Source organism: Capricornis sumatraensis, chromosome 15 (assembly GCF_032405125.1).
Source record: "Capricornis sumatraensis isolate serow.1 chromosome 15, serow.2, whole genome shotgun sequence".
Classification (NCBI taxonomy): Eukaryota; Metazoa; Chordata; class Mammalia; order Artiodactyla; family Bovidae; genus Capricornis; species Capricornis sumatraensis.
The window spans coordinates 26,721,697-26,730,168 of NC_091083.1; the positions used below are offsets into that span (position 1 = coordinate 26,721,697).

Genomic DNA, 8,472 nt, shown 5'->3' on the forward strand with positions numbered 1-8,472 from the left:
TACATGACTACTGGAAAAACCATAGCTTTGACTAGATGGACCACCTGCTTTTAAAGTACTTATTAACCTTCCTGGAAAAATATCATCTATTGGGGCATAAAGAAACCATAGATAGGCTTCATCAAAGTTAAATGTTAGTAACAGTTTCTGAACACAGTACAAGAAAGCTAGAAATTAAAAATGAAACAAAAAACAACAACAAAAACTTTTCCACCTGGAAATTTAAAAAAAATCCTATTAGACAACTCTTGGGTTAATGAGGAAATAGGAAAAACACTACAGAATTTCTGAAAAATTATGATAATGAAAAGGCTATAAATTGAGAGCATATATTTCTATTTTAAGAAGCAAGCAATGATCAGAAAAAAATTCATAGCCCTAAACACCTATATCAAGTAAACATTTTGAATGAAAATAAATGAATTAGATCCCAATTTCGAAATCTAGGAAAAAAGGAACAATAAAATAAGCTAAGTGAAAGCACAGCAAGATCATAAAGATAAATGCAGAGATTATGTTGAGAGTGAAAACAAAAATAGTAGATCAAATCTATTAATCAAAATTCTGGTCCTTTGGGAAAAAAGTACAGAAGGGATCACTGACTAATTTAATAAAGGAGATTTGATGACAGAAGCAGAGTCAGAGAGAGAGGGAAGGAGGGGAAGAGAAGGAGAGAGAAAGGAGAGTGAGAGATTGATTTGAAGATGCTACCCTGCTGGCTTTGAAGATGAAGAGGCCACAAGCCCACAGTGCAGGCAGCCTCTAGACACTGGAAAAGCAGGAAATAGATTCTTCCCTGGGGCTTCCAGAAGAAATGCGGCCCTTCTCCTGAGTCAGTCAGTCAGTTCAGTTGCTCAGTCGTGTCTGACTCTTTGCGACCCCATGAATCACAGCACGCCAGGCCTCCCTGTCCATCACCAACTCCCGGAGTTCACTCAGACTCACGTCCATTGAGTCAATGATGCCATTCAGCCATCTCATCCTCTGTCGTCCCTTTCTCCTCCTGCCCCCAATCCCTCCCAGCATCAGGGTCTTTTCCAATGAGTCAACTCTTTGCATGAGGTGGCCAAAGTACTGGAGTTTCAGCTTTAGCATCATTCCTTCCAAAGAACACCCAGGACTGATCTCCTTTAGAATGGACTGGTATAATTCCTGAGTCACATGGTAACCTATGCGTAACCATTTGAAGAACTGTGCCTAAGACTTTTTCAAGGTGGCTGCACCATTTTACATTTCCACCAGCAGTGTTTTGAGTGTTCCAGTTCCTCCACATCTTCACCAATGCTCGCTGTTGTCTGTCTTGTTTTATTATATGCATCCTGGTCAGGGGTGAAGTGATAACTAATGATATTGAGCATCTTTCAAAGTGCTTGTTGACCATTTGTGTATCTTCTCTGAAGAAATGCCTGTTGCAATTCTTTCCTCATTTAAAAATTTGTCTCTTTTTATTAATAAGTTGAATTGTAAGAGTTCTTGATGAATTCTTGATACAAGTTTTGTTCCTTTGTTTTGAACGTTTTTGCCTGATTGTTCATTTTCCTTGACTTTCTGTGTTGATATCTGTACATTGTACAAAACGGGCACCTCTTACAGTCTTCATGGGCTAGTCTTATAAAGGAGAAAACTCTCATCAGTCAGCCCAGTTAGAGATTCTGGAGGGTCTCCACCAACTCTTTCCCTCTTCAGGGGGAAGCAGCTTGCTGTTGTTTTTGCCAGCTGAGTGGGAGCTGGGGGGTTGCTATGGCACCTGTCAGTCCAAACCATTGTCTCTGTTCTCTGCCGGCAGCTAGACTGTGTGCACCTGTCAGAGATCAAGACTGATGCTAGTGCTTTGGGCAGTCCTGGAGAAGCTGGGTCTGTGGGCACACAGATCAACTCTTTCCCTCCCTAGAGGGTGCTGACCTCTGGGGTTTCTCATCTACTCATTCTCGGCTAGGTAGGGGGCAGGTCTGTGGCATCTGCCGGCCCAAGCCCCCATGTCTGTTTTTCCGCAGGCAGCTAAACTGTTCCAGACTTGTCATAGCTCCAGGACTGGCAAGCAGAGCTAGTCAGGAGTTTGGTGTTGGTCCAGTGGTTAGGACTTGAGGCTTTCACTGCTGTGGGCCTGATTCAGCCCCTGATGGGGGAACTAAGATCCTGTAAGCCTCATGGCAAAAAAAAAAAAAAAAAAAAAGCAGCAGCTAGTCCTCTGAGGAGGTTGCTTGTAAGAGCTGAAGTGTTGAATGGGTAAGGCAACCCCTTCCTTCCCTGCAATAAGCAGGGGGTGAGGGGGTCTCTTCCTGATCTCTCGGTGCTGTGCCGGGTGCAGGGACTCCAGCGAGAGGGAGCCCTGAATCTCCCTGCTGACTTCTGCTGCATCTAGTTTTGGGTTCTCCCAGGTGCAGGAGCTTTTCAGTTAGTTTCTGAATTTTTCATAAAGCAACTTTGTCTGTGAACTGCTGATGAATTGGTGTGTTTGTTGGGGAGGAAGTTCTAGGGCTTCCTGTGCCACCATCTTGCTGACTTCACTCTCAATTCAGCTCAAAGGACCTTGTCTAATGTTTATATAAACCAAGATGAAACTCCAGAAGTTCACTGTTCTTTCCAAAATTCAATTATTTTCTTGAATAAAGACTCTTCAGATTGCTGCATGCTTTTTGGCTAATGTCCAGAAAAAGTAGAGTATGACTGTTTCTGCTAGTCCTGATGCTTTCATGGAGGAATAGATTTTCAGAGGTTTTCATCCCACCATTCCAGAAGTGCTTCTCCCCTTTGTTATTGAAAAAGCTCTGGAAGATCTGTATCAGATCTGATCTTCCATTAGAAAAAATATATAGTAGGAGCTGTATATTAAATTTATTGCAAGCATTGGTTTATGCGATTGTGGAAACTGTTTAGCTAAGTCCACAACTCACAGGGCAGAGTCTCAGGCAGGATGGGCTAGAGTTCTTAGGCATGAGCTGAAGCTGCTGTCCACAGATACAATTTCTTCTTCTGGGAAACTTAAGTTCTGCCCTGAAGGCCTTTCAGCTTAATTGAATCAGGCCCACCCAGGTTGTCTATAATAATCTTTCTTGAAGTAAATTGATTATAGACTTAAATCCCATCTACAAATTACCTTCACAGCAACACCTGGATTAGTGTTTGATTGTTTTTATCTGATCTCTGGGGAAGCCATGGGAGTGAGTCTCAGAAGGCCCCAGGTTTCGAGAGCTGTTAATATAAACAAGGCAAGCCAACCATGACTGCCCAAGTCAGATGTGGTATAAGGGTATAGGAAGCAGTTTGAACCCACATGCACTGAATGGAAGGAAACTGAACAGGACTTCTACTAGTTTGGGAAACTGGAAAGTAGCGGTGATGGGATGCAGTGCAGAGAATACAAAGACCGCCTGGCTCTGTGACTCAGTACCTCAGAGCGTCCCAACCTTTCTGAGGCTCAGTGTTCTCAGCTATGAAAGGAGAATAGTAATAAGAGCAAAACCGTGGGTATGAGCTTTAAATGAGAGAAAGTGAAGGAAAATGCCTTATGAACTGTAAAGCATAATGTAAACACCTGAGTTATAGAAAGAGTTCATCAGAATTACTAAGTTTCATCACACTGATGATGTAAACACCATTTTACATAACATTATTTACAGTAGTCAAGAAGACTGGACAAAACTGATAGCATCTACACATTGATGGCATATATATCCTCCACCCACATGGAAACAGTGGATGTGAGGCCCATCAGTGAATCCCAGATGCCGCTGAGGTTGGTCTCTAGAGCTGTGATCAGTTTCGACAATTCACTTGTGTGTTTTAAGCATTGTTTGCTGCTTGTTATTTTTGGTCGAAAGAGGCAGTCCTTAGTTTATGGCATTTTGTTTGGTTAAAAACTAAGTAAAGTGCGTGTAGGAAAATATTAAAGAAAAAAATATTTCAGTGTTAAACACTCAGTGTTTGATTTTGGGGACTTTGTGTTTGACAATGTGGGGATATTTTGGTTTCCATGCCCAGCACTGCATCTGCATTCACTGCAGAAACATGTTCTACTCACTCTGATTATTCATTTATTTCAGAGACTTAGAAAGACCTGCTCATTTTCAGGAAATCAACTCCACAATTGAGGGTGGGGAGAGGAGGGTATGGTGGGAGAAGAATGAGTTGTTTTTCAGGCACTAAATCACGTCTGACTCTTTGCGACCCTGTAGACTGCAGCATGCCAGGTACCTCTGTTCTCCACTATCTCCCAGAGTTTGCTCAAATTCCTGTCCGTTGGGTTGGTCATGCTGTCTAACCATCTGATCCTCTGCTGTCCACTTCTCGTTTTGCCTTCAATATTTCCCAGCATCACGGTCTTTTCCAATGAGTCAGCTTGTCACATCAGGTGGCCATAGTATTGGAGGTTCAGCAACAGTCCTGCCAATGAATATTCAGGGTTGATTTCCTTTAGGATTGACTGGTTTTATCTCCTTGCTGACCAAGGAACTCTCAAGAGTCTTCTACACCACCTCATTTTGAAGGCATCAATTCTTCAGCATTCAGCCTTCTTTATGGTCCATCTCTCACATCTGTGTATGACCACTGGAAAAGCCATAGCTTTGACTAGGCAGATCTTTGTCAGCAAAGTGATGTCTCTGCTTTTTAAAACGTTGTCTAGGTTTGTCATAGCTTTTCTTCCAAGGAGAAAGCATCTTTTAATTTCATGGCTGTGGTCACCATCTGCAGTGATTTTGGAGCCCAAGGAAATAAAGTCTCTCACTTTTCCATTGTTTCTGCATCTATTTGCCATGAAGTGATGGAACCGGATGCCATGATCTTAGTTTTTTGAATGTTGAGTTTCAAGCCAATTCTTTCACTCTCCTTTTTCACCCTCATCAAGAAGCTCTATAGGTCCTCTTCTTTTTCTGCCATCAGAGTGATATCATCTGCATATCTAGAGATTGTTGATATTGCTCTCAGCAATCTTGAATCCAGCTTGTGATTCATCCTGCCGGGCATTTCACAAGGTGTGCTCTGCACATAAGTTAAATGTGTTGTGTCTGACTCTTTGCCACCCCATGGAATGGAGCCTGCCAGGACCCTCTGTCCATGGGATTTCCCAGGCAAGAATGCTACAGTGGGTTTTCATTTCCTTCTCCAGGGAATCTTCCCAACCCAGTTATTGAATCTGCATATCCTGCATTGGCAGGTGGGTTCTTTATCGTTGAGCTACCAGGGAAGCCCATGGGTTCATTTATCAGAATTTAAGTGGAAAACTCCCTTATTTTGTCTGGTCAGAGAAATGGCAACCCACTCCAGTATTCTTGCCTGGAGAATCCCATGGATGGAGGAGCCTGATGGGCTACAGTCCACGGGGTCGCAAGGAGTCGGACACGACTGAGCAACTTCACTTTCACTTTCAAGTACGACCAAAGCAAAAAGAAGCTCTTTTCTGGAATTATGAGGGAAACTATCTGAGGTCATTTAAGGCACTGAATCCACAGGCTACCCCAAGCCACCAAGAAGCTTAAGGGGAAAAAACAACTAGGTAAACAGAGTCCAGCTAAATTCTTATAATTTAGTACAATCAGCTTTAGTAAAATTAAGTAAAAATAGAATATATTTGCTGCCACAGAACCTTTATCTAATACTGTGTGAGACTAAAAAATATTTTTAAGTATTATATAAAGATATTAAAGTTGTCTTTTAAGAAAATATCATGTATGTTGAAGACCTTAGGCCTCTCTTTTCACAAGACCTTAACAAACTGATCGAATTACTTAAAGTTATGACCCTTTTATAAATGGGTTTCTCAGACAGCTCCGCTGGTAACTGTGATATTAATTTAAATAACCACAGCAATTTACTAAAAAACAAAATCAGAAGGCAGTGTCAGTCAGTTCAGTCGCTCAGTCATGTCCGATTTTTTGCGACCCCATGTATTGCAGCACACCAGGCTTCCCGGTCCATCACCAACTCCTGGAGTTTACCCAGACTTATGTCCATTGATTTGGTGATGCCATCTAACCCATCTCATCCTCTGTCGTCCCTTTCTCCTCCCGCCTTCAGTCTTTCCCAGAATCAGGGTTTTTTCAAATGAGTCAGCTCTTCACATCAGGTGGCCAAAGTATTGGAGTTTCAGCTTTAACATCAGTCCTTGCAGTGAACATTCAGGACTGATCTCCTTTAGGATGAACTGGTTGGATCTCCTTGCAGTCCAAGGGACTCTCAAGAGTCTTCTCCAACACCACAGTTCAAAAGCATCAATTCTTTGGTGCTAAGCTTTCTTTATAGACCACTCCCATATCCATAAATGACTACTGGAAAAAACCATAGTCTTGACTAGACAGACCTTTGTTGGCCAAGTAATGTCTCTGCTTTTTAATATGCTATCTAGGTTGGTCATAACTTTCCTTCCAAGGAGCAAGCGTCTTTTAATTTCATGGCTGCAATCACTATCTGCAGTGATTTTGGAGCCCCCAAAAGTAAAGTTAGCCACTGTCTCCACTGTTTCCCCATCTATTTGCCATGAAGTGATGGGACCAGATGCCATGATCTTCGTTTTCTGAATGTTGAGCTTTAAGCCAACTTTTCACTCTCCTCTTTCACTTTCATCAAGAGGCTCTTTAGTTCTTCTTCACTTTCTGCCACAAGGGTGGTGTCATCTGCATATCTGAGGTTATTGATATTTCTCCCGGCAATCTTGATTCCAGCTTGTGCTTCTTCCAGCCCCGTGTTTCTCATGGTGTACTCTGCATTTAAGTTAAATAAGCAGGGTGACAGTATACAGCCTTGACCTGCTCCTTTCCCAATTTGGAACCAGTCTGTTGTTCCATGTCCAGTTCTAACTAACTGTTGCTTCCTGACCTGCATACAGATTTCTCAAGAGGTCGGTCAGGTGGTCTGGTATTCCCATCTCTTTCAGAATTTTCCACAGTTTATTCTGATCCACATAGTCAAAGGCTTTGGCATAGTCAATAAAGCAGAAATAGATGTTTTTCTGGAACTCTCTTGCTTTTTTGATGATCCAGCGGATCTTGGCCATTTGATCTCTGGTTCCTCTGCCTTTTCTAAAACCAGCATGAACATCTGGAAGTTCACAGTCCACGTATTGCTGAAGCCTGGCTTGGAGAAGTTTGAGCATTACTTTACTAGCATGTGGGATGAGTGCAATTGTGCGGTAGTTTGAGCATTCTTTGGCATTGCCTTTCTTTGGGATTGGAATGAAAACTGACCTTTTCCAGTCCTGTGGCCACTGCTGAGTTTTCCAAATTTGCTGGCATATTGAGTGCAGCACTTTCACAGCATCATCTTTCAGGATTTGAAATAGCTCAACTGGAATTCCATCACCTCCACTAGCTTTGTTTGTAATGATGCTTTCTAATGATGCCCACTTGACTTCACATTCCAGGATGTCTGGCTCTAGGTGAGTGATCACACCATCGTGATTATCTGGGTCATGAAGATCTTTTTTGTACAGTTCTTCTGTGTGTTCTTGCCACCTCTTCTTAATATCTTCTGCTTCTGTTAGGTCCATAGCATTTCTGTCCTTTATTGAGCCCATCTTTGCATGAAATGTTCCCTTGGTATCTCTGATTTTCTTTTTTTTTTTTTAACTTGCCAGCACGTCAAAAAGAACTTTTATTCTGATTCGAATAGCCTCTTATGCACTCATGCTTTCTTGCCAGATGCCTTTGGAGCAGGTGCTTTCTGGGATGGAGCTTTCTGACCCTTCTGAGTTTTAGGAGGAGGTGCTGCCTTCTGGCCTGCAGCTTTCTGGGCAGGAACCTTCTGGGCTGGAGCCTTCTTACCCTCAGTGGTCATCTTTTTTGCTGGAACCTTGGCAGCAGCAGCAGCTACTGGAGCTGCCCCCTTAGCAGCAAGGGCTATCTTGGGAAAAGCTTTCAGGAGAGCTGCCTTTTGAAGTTTCTTAACTTCAATCTTGATTAGTCTGTTCCTCATTTTCCTTGCCTTCATGACTTTGTAACGATCAAAATCTGTCATCTTGGCTTTCTTTTCTCTGGCTTCAATCTTCTTGGCCCACCTTGTGGCTGCCCACTTTGCATTGATATCTGCCTTCTCCCAGGCTTTCTGGACATACTTCTGGCGGGCACTGTGTGGGAACTTGAGGATGAAGTTAGTGAGCTGCATGCATTTGAAAGGCATAGCTTGTCTCCTTACTTGAGTGCAAGGTCCATCCACCAAAGCCCTGTTCTGATCAATAACATCTACAGTCGCGACCAGCTTCCCTGCATGAGGCCCAAAGGAGACGTAGGCCACCCAGCCAACCTCTACGAAGCGCTTGAACACCATGTTGGCGGCGTTCGGCGAGAAGGAAGAAGGCCCGCCCAGCCCTTCTCTGATTTTCTTGAAGAGATCTCTAGCCTTTCCCATTCTATTGTTTTCCTGTATTTCTTTGCACTGATCACTGAGGCTGCTGCCACTACTAAGTCGCTTCAGTCATGTCCGACTCTGTGCGACCCCAGAGACGGCAGCCCACCAGGCACCCCTGCCCCTGGGATTCTC

At 43.1% G+C, this 8,472-nt stretch overlaps 1 pseudogene; it reads right to left on the minus strand.

Annotated features, from left to right (window-relative positions):
• Positions 1–7,571: 7,571 nt before the first annotated feature.
• On the minus strand, positions 7,572–8,261 carry LOC138091650 (large ribosomal subunit protein eL14 pseudogene; annotated as a pseudogene).
• Between the last annotated feature and the right edge of the window lie 211 nt (positions 8,262–8,472).